Below are 16,447 nucleotides of genomic sequence, written 5' to 3'. Positions count from 1 at the left end.
CGAATATGATGAACGTCACCTTCAGGAACGAAATTGTAGAAAAATACTGATTTATATTGTATGCCCGTTATGCAACTTCTGGAACGAAATTGTAGAAACATACTGATTTAGATTATATGCCACTTTGCATAACGAAGAATTGTAGAAGATCGCAGGGTGTTTGATGACGAATGACGATGATGAATTTATGATTTAGGTTAGTTGAAACATAGTCCTAGAATCAACAATCACATGACGAATTGTTCATACGGTATTTATATGCGTCGAGCATTTGGTGAAGGGTTGCGTTCCTTGCGACGCAACCCGTAATTTTGGGTGATCGATGGTTTCATAAAAAGAAACGACGCAATCGCGCTGACTCAGTTTTGGGGGTTTCGCAACCCGTAAGTTGGGTTTTGTATATGTGTATATGTAATATAATAATAATATAGAAAGTTGTATATATTAAATATAAACATTTCAATTGTTATGTAAAGTAATGTCGGATTGTTAGTAAAGGGAATTGGTACCAGATTAGTTATTAATTGGAAGTTTAGAAGAGTAATTGGCTAACACCCAATGTTTATTATCAAGGAAACTTAACTCAAAACCTTGAAAATTACAATCCCTGCCAATTAGATGGGTATATATAGCTAACCTAAACGCGTTAGACTATAACTAGGACTCCTATTAATTAATTACATGATATTTATCTAATACACATCCTAACCCAACATGTATAGGATACTTAGATAACAATCCACTAATCAATTAATATTGTTTATTACTTGTCTTGCACTCCAAGCAATCCTCCTAGCTATCCTTCACGCATGTAAGCCACGGATTAGACTAGGAATTCCCAACATTCACCCCCTGAATTGCTGAGTCGTATATGGGAGGTCTTCAACGCCAAGTAGATCCCGCATCTCTTGAACTTGATTTTCGCCAATGCCTTCGTCAGTATATCCGCTCTTTGCTCGCTGCCAGATACATGCTCAACGACCACTTCGTTGTTTTCAACACACTCCCGAATAAAGTGAAATCGGGATTTTATATGCTTGCTTCGATTATGGAACACCGGATTTTTTACTAACGCAATTGCTGAAGTATTATCCACTTTTAACATCACTTTCTGCGGTTGTCTTCCAGTAATTTCACTTATCAATTCTCGTAACCAAATAGCCTGACAAGCTGCTGAACTAGCTGCCATGTATTCAGCTTCACATGATGATAATGCCACTGTACTCTGTTTCTGCGAACACCAAGTAATTGGTGCAGAACCATAATAAAACACATGTCCCATTGTACTCCGACCATCATCATCATAAATGTTGTGACTGCTATCACTATAGCCGCATAACACACCTTCAGCTTTTCTCGGATAAGTAATCCCGTAGCTCGCGGTTCCCTTCAAATATCGGAGTATTTGTTTAATAGCTACCGCATGACTCTGTCTTGGAGTTTGCATGTACCGACTAACCATGCCAACTGAATAAGCGAGATACGGACATGTCTGGAGTAAATAACGCAAACACCCAACTATTTTTCGATAACTTGTTGCTTCAACTTCAGCTTCGTCTTCAGCTTTTGATAACTTTAAATTCGGGTCCATTGGAACAAGAGCCGAATTGCACTCGTGCATCCTCGCTTCTTTTAAAATCTTCCAGGCATATGCTTCCTGTTTGATTTTAATTCTATTCGCGCCTTGTGAAACTTCGATACCCAAATAATAAGTTAATTTTCCAAGATCAGACATATCGAAGCGTTTCGCCATTTCTTTCTTGAACTCATTAATAATAGACAAACTTGAACCTGTAACGAATAGGTCATCAACATAGACGGCTAAGATTAATAAAGAATTACCCACAATCTTTCGATACACGGCTTGTTCTTTAGTACACCGATGGAATTTTAATGCCTTCAACATTGAATCTAGCTTAATATTCCAAGCCCGAGGTGCTTGTCTTAACCCGTACAACGCCTTGAAAAGCTTGTAAACTTTGTGACTTTCTTTCAGTTTAACGAATCCTTCCGGTTGAAGTACATAAACATCTTCCTCCAAATCACCATTTAAAAATGCCGTTTTCACATCTAAATGGTGTATTTCCCAACCCTCCACGGCTGCAAGAGAAATAAGAAACCGGATCGTCTCGATTCGCGCAACCGGTGCAAAAACTTCATCAAAATCAATACCCTGTCTCTGCACGTACCCTTTTGCTACAAGTCTCGCTTTGTATTTATTAATTGTTCCATCCGCATTCTTTTTTATTTTGAAAACCCACTTTAAACCGATTGGTTTAACGCCTTTTGGTAAATCCACAAGTTTCCATGTACGGTTTCGTTCAATCGAATTAATTTCTTCTCGCATTGCTTTAACCCATTCCCCCTTTAATTTTGCTTCGCTAAAATTAGCCGGTTCGTCATTAATTAAAAGCAATTCGCATGTATTTAATTCGTAGTCACTATATTTTATAGGTAAAATAGACTGACGAGTGGAACGCCTGACCTGAAATTCATCTTCTGGGCTGCTCTGGGCAGTTTCTGAGTTGTTCTGGGTAGTTTCTGGGTTGCTCTGAGTTGATTCTGGGCTGCTCTGACATCATTGGGCTTGAATTTATCGACCCAAAGCCAGTATTAATCACACTACCCCAGTAAACGGTAAAATAACCCGGTTCAGATTCACTTCCGGTATGATTTTCAGCACTTTTATTCCACTTCCACCCCCTTGTTTCGTCAAATTCCACGTCTCTATTTACCACAATTTGTCGAGTTCTCGGATCATATAAACGGTACCCTTTGGACCCGGGTTCGCTTCCAAGATGCACCAAAATATCGGACCGATCATCAAGCTTTTGAATATCTGTTTCGACTTTTGCAAAAGCAATACAACCAAAAATTTTAACATGTTCTAAATTAGGTTGTTTACCTTTGTATTTTTCATATGGAGTGGCTCCCACCAATGCACGCGTAGGAGACCGGTTAATTAAATAAGTCGCATGTCTGACCGCTTCACCCCATAAATAGTTCGGAACCTTCATTGCTTTCATAATACTTCGAACCATCTCCATAAGTGTACGGTTTCGACGCTCGACCACGCCGTTTTGTTGTGGTGTATAAGGGGTTGTCAAGTGTCTCGTAACACCCTCTTCATCACAAAAACGATTAAACGCCCGGGAAGTAAACTCTCCACCTCTATCGGTCCGTAAGGTTTTGAGCAAATTACCCGTCTTTTTCTCCGCCATCTCCTTAAAATATTTTATTGTTTCGAATGCTCCACTTTTCTCCTTTAACAAGTACGACCACATATATCGTGAGAAATCATCAATCAAAACTAAAATATAGCGATTACCATTCATGGTCGATGGGGAAATTGGTCCACATAAATCACCATGGACTAATTCAAGTGTTCGTGATGCTCGAAAAATCGCCTTCTTTGGGAACGGTTTTCGCGTTTGTTTTCCAACTATACACGCTTCGCACACCTTATTCTCATGACGAATCTTTGGAACTCCTAAAACCATCCCGTTGATTTTCTCCAAGGTCTTGAAACTAGCATGCCCGAGTCTCGCATGCCATAACCACGATTCTTCACTGATTTTCGCCCTATGACAAACGGGACTGCCCACTTTCAATTTCACCTTGTACAAACGATTTTTCGAACGAGCCACTCGCATTACTAATTTTCCACCACTATCAAACATCGTTAGAAAATTATCTTTCATTCGAATTTCGCATCCAAATTCGGTTGCTTGACCCAAACTCATCACGTTACTCTGCAAATCCGGGATATAATAAATATCGGTTAAAAGCTTTTGTTCACCGGTTTTACCTTCAAATAAAATCGACCCTTTTTCTTTAATCGTCACACGCGAACCGTCACCAAACTTCACGCTTCCAGTTATTCGCTCGTTTAGCTCTGCAAAATAACTCCGGTTACCCGTCATGTGGTTGCTGGCTCCGTTATCAAGGTACCAAACATCTTTTTCGCTAGAATCGGCTTCAAATTTCTTTAGCAAAACCTTCTCTTCGTTTAAAAATATAGTTTCTTGATCGGTCTTCATCATAAAAAATGTTCCATCAACCTCATTATTTCGTTCCTCAGCTTGTGCCATGTTCGCCTCATTATTTTTGAATCGATCTGGACATCTTGAAACAAAGTGTCCAAATTTGTCACATCGGTAACACTTTATTCCCGATAAATCACGCTTTTTATCCTTTTGCTTTCCGTTGTCTCGGGTCTTATATTCTTTTTTTACCACGGTTTTGGGTGTTATCCCGACCACGGCCACGCCCTCGTGATGAGTGAGATCCTCGACCTCGACCCCTACTAGAATCACGTCCACGGCTAGAAGAAGATTCAGATTGAGAAAGCATTAACTTACCCGAATTGTCGTGTGCGTTATCTTCTTCTTTGATCCTCTCTTCATAAGCTTTTAGTCTACCAACCACATCTTCATTCCCGACCGTTTTCAAGTCCAAAACTTGTTCAAGCGAGGCCACAATGTGAATAAAACGCCTTGGCAAACTAGTGAATAATTTCTTGACCATTTTTCGTTCTTCAATCTTTTCTCCTAGTGTGGACGCTTTAGAAGCCATAGACGACAACTTTGAGGCGTACTCATCAATCGTTCCGGTATCCCTCATCTTCAAACCATCGAATTCGGTTATTAAGGTGTAACGCCCACTTTTTCACATTCGAAAATAACGATAATGACATATTAATTTTACAAAAAATTGGGCATGACCTGTTCGTACTATAAACAATTCCCTGTTTTTAACAATCATCATTCAAACTAAGTTCTATGACACACTTCAAAAGACATAAATTTAATATTTACATTATGAAAGAGTTTTGACCCATTTACAAAAGACGACTTTAACCGGAAGCGCATAAAGGGCGATGTAGTGTGGTGTGTCCGATCCGAGCTCGCATCATCATGAGTGGGATATACCTATCATTCAAAACACCAATACATTTATTAGTTCTATTAGCCAAACAAAATTCAAGACTTTCATTTTCTTGTCATTATTCGACCCGTTTATAAAATTCATCACCTTGTCAACATCCTTATAGTAAATCATTCTTTTCAATTCTAACATAAATTTCTTTATGCTCTTTTACATTTCTTTCGAAAACATTCAACATATAAACTTATCAACCCCTACATAATGGGTCGATACCTACGCCATATCTTAAACACTTTTTCTTCAATTCGACCCGTTATCAACAAGTCTTTACATAAACCATTCCAAAATTACACTTTCCAACATTTTGACCCGCTTGAAGCGAATCATTCATGACCATTGACATTGCATCTCTATTCATCTTTCGATACATTACTTATCACAATTTTTAACATGAACCACCATACACTTTACACTAAGGCTTTAATTCTAGAACTACCATTTGTAAAATCTACATAAAAGATAAATGAAGTTCATATGAACTTACCGTGGTCTTGCGTTGCTTGTGACTTCGAATGACTCGCGCTTTCTTCTTTCTTCGTGCCTATATAACATAACTTTACACTTTTAGCTTTTTGTATGCTTTATATCACATATGCATTTTACTTATTCAACATGGCGTTGAACGACTAAGCATACATTCGTTTCCATTTCATAACATCATTTTAACAAGAATTGATGTCAAGGCGCAACTAAATCATTCTAAGGCATTTCATCGAACACATGGCGTGCATACTAATTACAAAACATAAAGTATAGGCACTTAAAGCATATTTTTCCATAGTTCATCTATTGATTAACATAAGTATTTCCAACTTCATAATTTGCAACCCTAACCATATACATATCGTTCTAAATCATCTATGCATCAAAATATCATCAACATTAATCTAATTAGCATGTAGAATTTCACAAAAGTTTAATCATCTTTTGACATACAAGTAGGTTTTACCCTAATTCATCATCATAGATAAATTCAAGCATAATTTCAACTCCTACATGTTCATGTCATCTTACATTCATGTCTGATTTCATAGAAAATCACACTTACACATAAACCACTTCATCAAACTTTACCAAATCATGAAATTATACTTACTTGATGTCAAGAACACTTAAGTAATCAAAGTTCCTAGCCCATGCATAACAATTTCAGCCTTTAAGCCTCTCAATTTGGTGATAATTTGCTAGGTTTTGAGGGGAAAGTCTCCCCTGCCCTATCCTTCTCGATCGCACACAGCCAGGAGCAAATACTGGCTTCTTTTTTTATCAAGTTTTATTGTAAAATTACACTTTTAGTCCCTTGTCTATTAAAGGGTGTTCAATGGTTATTTCCCATACTAACTTAGTTACTTTCAACTACATAAGGGGTTTTAACTTATTATTATTTATAGGACTTTCAAAGTGGTAAAAATCTATATTTACCACTCCTTACTATTAAAATATTAGAATTAAATTATTATATCATGTCATACGAAATTTGGGGTGTTACAAGTCTACCCCCCTTAAAGAAGGTTTCGTCCCCGAAACCTGATTACATACCTTCTGACAGGTCTACCTGTATCCCTTCGTAATTACATACCTCGAATTTCGACAACATGCTTTCATTTGATCATCCATCATGTTGAATCGGTCATTATTACTCTAAAACTTGTCTAATACACTTGGTAAATCAATCTTGCATGATTCAATGCTATGCTATCCTATTACATTATTCCATGATCATCGTTCATTTGTTCAAGTTGATTTCTTAAAACTTATCTGACAGATTATTCATTCCCGCATACCTCTAACATCTACTTAGGGGAAATAATTATCATAATATTCATACTTGTTCATTCTTATTCATTCATATTAATTCACAAATCAAACATCATTCAATAGTTTCTAACTATTTAGTCTCTACACACTCCCTATCCTTCAAGGCCAATATCAAGCAAAATTTCTTTCATGTTATTTGCTTGATAGTTCTTTTCGTACTTTTCTTGCAATACCTTCGTATAATCTTTACCCAAGACTATTATTTCTTCCACTGATAATCTATCATAACTGCATGGTTAACCACAACTTAATGTATACATTTATACAAATCGTATACATACTATCCTGCTCTAACCTCTTTACCGTCTATCCCTAGGATACAAGGTCCAACATGAGTCTTTAATCATGCTATCAATATGATCTTGTAATCAATACTTACATTTAAGCACCTCACATTACATTCGAGGTGTCATACCCAGCTATACTTGTCATCACATTCCATAGTCGTCATACATACGTCATTCCCTCCAGCAATTGTAATACTAAGGAAATTACCCAACATTGTACCTCAAAGGTTTAATTCCTATCAACCTACGTTCCGCTACATACGAAACTATAAGTGTCACACCCCCAAAATCCACCCTGCGGAGTATCACCGCTTGGAGGCGTGACGTGACCAGGATCGAGCCACCAATCATATTGAACAACATAATTAAGTAAATAAAACCAAACACAATACGATTGGTAACCAAAAGGAAGTAAACCGTTTTTAGGTTAACAGCGGAAGCATAAAACATAAGTTCAAAACATAAGTCCATAGTTCATAAGTTTAAAGTCCAAAACGTAGGTTTAATAAGTTCATAAAGTTTATTTATTAAATACGGGACATATCAGTTCGCATCCCACAACGACCACCTCCATATGCAAGCTCCATAGCATCTAATGACCTGCAAAGCATGTAATAACGAGTCAACAACATAGTTGAGTGAGTTCACGGTTGGTTGTCCATTTTAGAGTTGTTTCCAAAAACATAGTTTAATCTCATTCTGCTATCCAGCCGTGGGGGTTACCCCATAGTTCGAAAACGTTTATTAGTTAACCATCCCATGTCCACCTTCCCTGGCTATCCAGCCCGGCACTTTGGCCGTGGGGAGCTACCCCAGTATTTTAAACTACCAGACTCGTTTATCATATCGACTACTAACAAAAATCAATTGTGCCCTAGCGTCGGTGTTCTATCACCACCGATGTGCCATAGTCCATTAGTACACGCCCGTCCGACTGGCACGGTGTGAGGTTTGTTAAACCTAATAGCGCTATTAACTAATGACCCGCTCGCCATAGCCTCGGCGATTAAGTCGATACAAAAAGGGAGGGACTTCGCAGATAGAGTTCTAGTCCAGTAAGTCTAACACGTCCCAACAGGACGAGGAATTTACATTCCTGAACACGTCTCAAAGGACGAGGAATCCCTATTCCTGTACCCATTCCCATTCCCACCGGGAAATTACCATGCTTTGTAGAAAAGTGTGAACTCACCTCGGTTTGCTCGGTTAGATTCTCAAATATCGCTAATAGTCAAGGTCGGTCAATCACGTCCTAGTATGATTTACAGTTAGTCATTTAGTGTCTTACAAATAGAGCACAAAGTTCCTACACGTATCTATCACATAGCATGCATTACTTTAACTGTTTATGCCCGTATATATATACTTCCCATCCATTCCCCACTCATAAGTATACATACGATAGTGCACGTAACACATACAACATGTTAGATCATTCACAGATAGCATACTCGACATTTAGACACGCAAGTCACAACTTATATCAATTCAGCATTAATATTCAAAACCGGCTGTTTTCGGACATTTAAATAAAATAGTTAAATTATTCTAAAAATTCCCAAATTTTTACAAAATGTCTTAAACGTTCCAAATTTTATTGTGTAAGAATATCGGGGTCCGGTTCATTACCAATATTTTATAAAAATTCATTTTCCGGACTGAACTCAGATTTATATTTTTCTGACCACAACCCACGAGATAATTTATGTAAAATTCATCGAGTGTCAAATTCACGAAATTCTAGTGGGGTAATTACAACTACATCGGTGGTCAACTATGGTATAAATTTCGTGATCAGACTCCACACAGATTACAAGTTATAACAGAAAACAAGACGCACTTTTTCAGCAGAAAAATTGCAGCTCTAGCTGCTGTTACGAAAAGACGCTTTTAAAATAGTAAACGGAGTCCAAAAATTATGATTCCGGTGCCATTAGAACCGTATTTCCTAATATCACATTTTAGACTCGAAATATTAGTTTTTCGTTGAGTTTATGACCTGTTTACAGCCAACTGAAGTTGGCTGTAAAACTTGGACAGATTCTGTTTTCACTTTCCAACTTACTAACTTGTGTTCGATTGATTCCGTTAATCATGTTTAGTGATCACAACAACATCACACATCAATAATAATCAGCAAAACATCAAATAATCCACCAATAATCATAATCACACAAGATCTACATGATTTACACACCTATCGTCCCTTTATTCATCTTATTCATCTTTTATCCAAGACTAATGTAAGTTCTTTTAGAGTTTCATAAGTTTTTAACCATTAATCATCTATTAACCATCATAAATATGTAGATCAAGAGTGTTAGAGTGTCTTACTACTAGCACAAGGCTAGGGAAGAAACAAGTCGGAAATGTGGAGGATAATAGCACACAAGAGAGGTCCTTCGAGTTCCAAGCACACCGGGCTTCCTACTTCACCTCCTAGCACCTTGATATCACCTTGGATTGGATTGAAGTTGCAAGAAAGTGGGTGGTGTGTGGGTGGTGTATGGTGGCCGGTTGTGGGTGGCCGAGAGGAGGGAGAGAGAGATGTATGAGGGAGATGGGTGTGAACTTGTGAAGATATCAAATGATCTTGCATATCATCCTACCATACTTATAATGATTCTCAAATATTATGTCCAAGATCACAAGCAAAGATCAAATAAAATATAGTGATCAAATCTTGGGAGGTAAGGTGGTGGATTTGGTGAATCTTGTAAAGATATGATATGAGATATGAAATGATCTAGTATCTAAGTCACCATACTTATAATCTCTTACACAATATCATGGCTACTCAATCAAGCAAGATATCAAATAAAATATAAAGGAAATCTAGTGAGATATGGGGTGGGTCCATGGTGACCGTAAATGGGCATGGGGGGGGGGTTATTTGTAAATTGTGATGGTAAGTTGGTAAATATTAGTTCAATTTCAAGTATAAGGTTACTAGTGTTAATTAGTAGATATTCTAGTGGGTGTTATGGTGTTCGGGGACCATAACTAGCCAAGAAATAATTAAACAATGTTTCTAGCAATATTTTGGTGTCCTGGGTAATGTCCGGTTGTTCGGTTAGATACCGGTTCGTTAAAGTGTTTAATTATTCCGTAAGGCGTCTTATACATATATTTTTGTAACACAATTAATTCCTAACACATAGGAAAATATTCAGGACCATTTAGTCAAGTTTTCTGCACAAGCCAAGTACGTTAACAAACACATGTAAGTATATCACAGTAATCAGAGAGCAGTTAAGTAATTCCACACAGTCGTCAAACACTTTAATTATCAATAATAAATTGTACGGAATACATAGGATTTTGAGGGTTGTCACAATAAGCTTATTACATATGCCACTCAATTTCTCGTATGAGTTACATAAAACTTGGCACAACCATTCATTATATTTTACATTCCATTCAACCCCTCTTTATGTAACATTCCACCCCTAACAGTTATGCATTCTTATATTTTCATCCCAGCTTCCTTCGACGTTAACTTTTCACATTTTCCATACACTTCTTTCTAATTATTCTAAATTTAGCATACTAAGTGCGTAACAGTTCCTCACCTTTCTTTTCTTTCTACTACCCACTTTCCGTAATGCGAATCGACTCTTACTTTCTTTCCATCATGACATTTTTAAGACATCTAATAATCTTACTCTACAATAAACAAAATTTAGAGCCGTCATTATTTCCTATATTGATATGAAGATTATAATTTACTTACTAGCATTATGAGTCATTTACTTCTGCCTTCCAATTTACTAACCATACATTGTTCCTTCGCTATGTTGTTTGAATCAATAATGCCCACCATGAGGCTACTAGCTGATTCCTTTATTATTTACATCATCATTCTTCCTAGTCACCCTCTAATGTGACGTAAAAACTTTGACTGCTATTATTTGTGTGTGTATATATATACCTATACATATACTGGCCTCAAACATTTAGTAACTCTGTTACTATTAGTTGCTGGTTAATCCATTACTACAGTGTGGACTAATTCGCACATTTGTACTTCCTTACTGGTTACAGATATAGTTGTTTTCATTTTACCATTTCTTGTAAAAACCTCTATTCTCGTTAGTGCTTAAATCATCCACCTAGGTCTTAGCCCATTATTTTTTTAGTCCTCATAAGTCGATCATCACATGCTTAATACGTAACGTGTTCGGAGCATACTTCTCTCATCATAATCTTATTATCTCAACATCTTCCTATGTATATATATATAATTTCTTACACCATTATATGTTACCACATTTGTCGTATGTTTTATTCTTATTTGTATATCACGTTTAGGTCTACAACGATTAACTATCAACATATCCCTACTAATCTGTACTTTTGTTTGACAAAATTTTCTTCCTTAAGATCATATCATACTCGGAATTCCATCATCCTTTCATGTTCAATATTTACTAAGCTTAATCGTAATTATCATTCTTACCTTTCTTTACATTCTAGGACCATACCATCCTCTTCCGTAATCATTGCTTTTATTCCTTCCTACCGTGTCATTTGTTATCGCTTGTATTTCCTTCGTCCGTCATCTACCTTATGTATTTTCTACATTCATTACTTCATATACTTTCCATGTCATCTTAAGTTACATTGATGCATTCTTAATCATATTTCAATAACTTTCATCCCACTTAGGCATCATCATCAACATCGGTCACGATAGTCCACATCATGCATGCCTTTCGTTCATGGGGGAATAGAATCCCTCATCCTTCTTGCTTACTTTCTCGCACCGTCCGTTACTCGGAACCTATTTTATTAACAACTCTCTTGGTTTTTCACCAACCATCTACTATATCATTCGAGATCCTTATTAAAAGTTATGCTTTGGTTATGTTCATTACATTCTAACATTTTAATTTTTTATACTTTCCTTTCTTTTATGCCAGGTGTTAACGATCCTTTATGGCCTCACCACATATATCTCATTATAGGGTTGATAAACCTAACTAGAATTTCCTTCACAACCTTTCAATCATATACGTTCTTGTTTCGAAACATTTCGACATGACCCGGTTGACATTTAGGCGATCCTATTTATCATGGGTTGCACTTTTGGAGACTTAACGAAACTATTGGTTTTGCTTCAAGAAATATTCTTCAACATAATTTAGGAAATATGTTAATATGCCTAACATAATTCAATGACTTTCATTCTCTTACTTATTACACATTCGTAAATTTATATATATATTTTCACGTCATTACATGCTACTTCATGCCATCATGCTTACATCTTATTGACCTCTGTCCTTTTAGTTATGGTTATCATGTTTTTATTTCATAATTCCGGGTGTTAATAGCCACTTAGTGACCGTACCAACGGCTACTTCATGCTCACATCGCATACCGTTCATCATCCCTGGTGTTTACGGTCACTTCGTGACCACACCGTATACCATTCATCATCCCCGGTGTTTACAGTCACTTCGTGACCACACCGTATACCATTCATCATTCTCGGTGTTAATGGTCACTTCGTGACCATACCGTATACCATTCATCATTCTCGGTGATAAGGGTCACTTCGTGACCACACCACATACCATTATCATCATCATTTACACTCACTGCACCCGTTATCTACAATTACATACTTTATTAGATACCGTATCATTCTTTTCTTTATCATTCATACGTTATTTGCCTTCAATAATTCATTTCCGTAGGTCATAAAACCATACTATCCTTCATTACGAACATTCTAGACATGTTAATCAAAACATACATTCATTCTTACACTTACTTCTTATTCCTTCTTTCTGTTAACTAATAACCTTCGTGTTAGCCAACTTATATTCATGGTCTCATTATCATTCACGTTTACATTTTCCGCCATTTACAAAAAAAAACATTCATCTCGTTCACTAAATTTCTTTTCATCATATTTAAACTCATGTTATTACACTACATTCCATTTACAATTTATACTTGATCCATTATCGTCATTGACGATCAAGTTGTATCGTGTAGATCATAATCTTTGATCATAACGATTTACCTTCTCTACCTTCATATATATATATATACACTTTCCCTCATTATTTGTACTATCAAATCACCTTAAACGTTAGTTATGTGGTCTTTAAAACCAATTAAAACAAACCCCATAATCAAATCAGCAACAATAACCAATTTACCAGCGTCAAGGTCCCTAGCGGCCGCGACAGCCTTGGCTGGTCTATTACGCGGGGCGTGAAGAGTCACCGTAAGCTACAGTGACTACCATAGCTTACGGTGTTGAATGAAATGCTACGGTGATCCTTAACTGCCATACGGTGCACATATGTTTTCAGTTCCTACCGTAGCTTACGGCGGCTATCGTAAGCTACGGTAGAGCCCAGTGTTTGTTGGCTGAATTTCTTACTTGCAGCCACTTTGATCCGCTTTCGAATACGATTTCAACAAAGCCAGTCCCCGGGAGTTCTAATTACACATTATACTAACATCCCTAAGTTTTCATTTCTTTTTAGTCTTTCCATAACGTCACCAATTCATATCATAATTTACTAAAGAATTCTTTAAAATAAAATAATAAAAAAAATAATATTACCTTTTCTTGCGTCTTGGAGCGAACACACCCTTTCTTGCGAGCTTTCGGTTTGAGTCCGAGCACTCTAATGTGCTCGAATCTCTCAAACCTAGGCTCTGATACCAACTTGTAACGCCCACTTTTTCACATTCGAAAATAATGATAATGACATATTAATTTTACAAAAATTAGGCATGACCCGTTCGTACTATAAACAATTCCCTGTTTTTAACAATCATCATTCAAACTAAGTTCTATGACACACTTCAAAAGACATAAATTTAATATTTACATTATGAAAGAGTTTTGACCCATTTACAAAAGACGACTTTAACTGGAAGCGCATAAAGGGCGATGTAGTGTGGTGTGTCCGATCCGAGCTCGCATCATCATGAGTGGGATATACCTATCATTCAAAACACCAATACATTTATTAGTTCTATTAGCCAAACAAAATTCAAGACTTTCATTTTCTTGTCATTATTCGACCCGTTTATAAAATTCATCACCTTGTCAACATCCTTATAGTAAATCATTCTTTTCAATTCTAACATAAATTTCTTTATGCTCTTTTACATTTCTTTCGAAAACATTCAACATATAAACTTATCAACCCCTACATAATGGGTCGATACCTACGCCATATCTTAAACACTTTTTCTTCAATTCGACCCGTTATCAACAAGTCTTTACATAAACCATTCCAAAATTACACTTTCCAACATTTTGACCCGCTTGAAGCGAATCATTCATGACCATTGACATTGCATCTCTATTCATCTTTCGATACATTACTTATCACAATTTTTAACATGAACCACCATACACTTTACACTAAGGCTTTAATTCTAGAACTACCATTTGTAAAATCTACATAAAAGATAAATGAAGTTCATATGAACTTACCGTGGTCTTGCGTTGCTTGTGACTTCGAATGACTCGCGCTTTCTTCTTTCTTCGTGCCTATATAACATAACTTTACACTTTTAGCTTTTTGTATGCTTTATATCACATATGCATTTTACTTATTCAACATGGCGTTGAACGACTAAGCATACATTCGTTTCCATTTCATAACATCATTTTAACAAGAATTGATGTCAAGGCGCAACTAAATCATTCTAAGGCATTTCATCGAATACATGGCGTGCATACTAATTACAGAACATAAAGTATAGGCACTTAAAGCATATTTTTCCATAGTTCATCTATTGATTAACATAAGTATTTCCAACTTCATAATTTGCAACCCTAACCATATACATATCGTTCTAAATCATCTATACATCAAAATATCATCAACATTAATCTAATTAGCATGTAGAATTTCACAAAAGTTTAATCATCTTTTGACATACAAGTAGGTTTTACCCTAATTCATCATCATAGATAAATTCAAGCATAATTTCAACTCCTACATGTTCATGTCATCTTACATTCATGTCTGATTTCATAGAAAATCACACTTACACATAAACCACTTCATCAAACTTTACCAAATCATGAAATTATACTTACTTGATGTCAAGAACACTTAAGTAATCAAAGTTCCTAGCCCATGCATAACAATTTCAGCCTTTAAGCCTCTCAATTTGGTGATAATTTGCTAGGGTTTTGAGGGGAAAGTCTCCCCTGCCCTATCCTTCTCGATCGCACACAGCCAGGAGCAAATACTGGCTTCTTTTTTTTATCAAGTTTTATTGTAAAATTACACTTTTAGTCCCTTGTCTATTAAAGGGTGTTCAATGGTTATTTCCCATACTAACTTAGTTACTTTCAACTACATAAGGGGTTTTAACTTATTATTATTTATAGGACTTTCAAAGTGGTAAAAATCTATATTTACCACTCCTTACTATTAAAATATTAGGATTAAATTATTATATCATGTCATACGAAATTTGGGGTGTTACAAGTCTACCCCCCTTAAAGAAGGTTTCGTCCCCGAAACCTGATTACATACCTTCTGACAGGTCTACCTGTATCCCTTCGTAATTACATACCTCGAATTTCGACAACATGCTTTCATTTGATCATCCATCATGTTGAATCGGTCATTATTACTCTAAAACTTGTCTAATACACTTGGTAAATCAATCTTGCATGATTCAATGCTATGCTATCCTATTACATTATTCCATGATCATCGTTCATTTGTTCAAGTTGATTTCTTAAAACTTATCTGACAGATTATTCATTCCCGCATACCTCTAACATCTACTTAGGGGAAATAATTATCATAATATTCATACTTGTTCATTCTTATTCATTCATATTAATTCACAAATCAAACATCATTCAATAGTTTCTAACTATTTAGTCTCTACATACTCCCCATCCTCCAAGGCCAATATCAAGCAAAATTTTTTTCATGTCATTTGCTTGATAGTTCTTTTCGTACTTTTCTTGCAATACCTTCGTATAATCTTTACCCAAGACTATTATTTCTTCCACTGATAATCTATCATAACTGCATGGTTAACCACAACTTAATGTATACATTTATACAAATCGTATACATACTATCCTGCTCTAACCTCTTTACCGTCTATCCCAAGGATACAATGTCCAACATGAGTCTTTAATCATGCTATCAATATGATCGTGTAATCAATACTTACATTTAAGCAACTCACATTACATTCGAGGTGTCATACCCAGCTATACTTGTTATCACATTCCATAGTCGTCATACATACGTCATTCCCTCCAGCAATTGTAATACTAAGGAAATTACCCAACATTGTACCTCAAATGTTGGGATTGAACCCTACCAGAGGAACAGATAATGTAAAGCCAAAAAAGGATCACATCAGTGGACTAACAATAA

General features: G+C 36.2%; 1 long non-coding RNA gene across 1 annotated transcript; it reads right to left on the bottom strand.

The window, feature by feature from the left end:
- Positions 1 to 4,787: 4,787 nt before the first annotated feature.
- Positions 4,788 to 15,285, bottom strand: LOC110922727. The gene is made up of 4 exons (XR_002583436.2): positions 15,136 to 15,285; positions 14,524 to 14,580; positions 5,432 to 5,488; positions 4,788 to 4,931 (listed from the first exon to the last, which is right to left on the bottom strand). It is a non-coding gene; the product is annotated as an uncharacterized LOC110922727 (long non-coding RNA).
- Between the last annotated feature and the right edge of the window lie 1,162 nt (positions 15,286 to 16,447).

This window comes from Helianthus annuus, chromosome 17 (genome assembly GCF_002127325.2).
Source record: "Helianthus annuus cultivar XRQ/B chromosome 17, HanXRQr2.0-SUNRISE, whole genome shotgun sequence".
NCBI lineage: Eukaryota > Viridiplantae > Streptophyta > Magnoliopsida > Asterales > Asteraceae > Helianthus > Helianthus annuus.
Note: the sequence above shows the minus strand (reverse complement) of the source record. Positions and strands in the feature narration are given on the sequence as shown.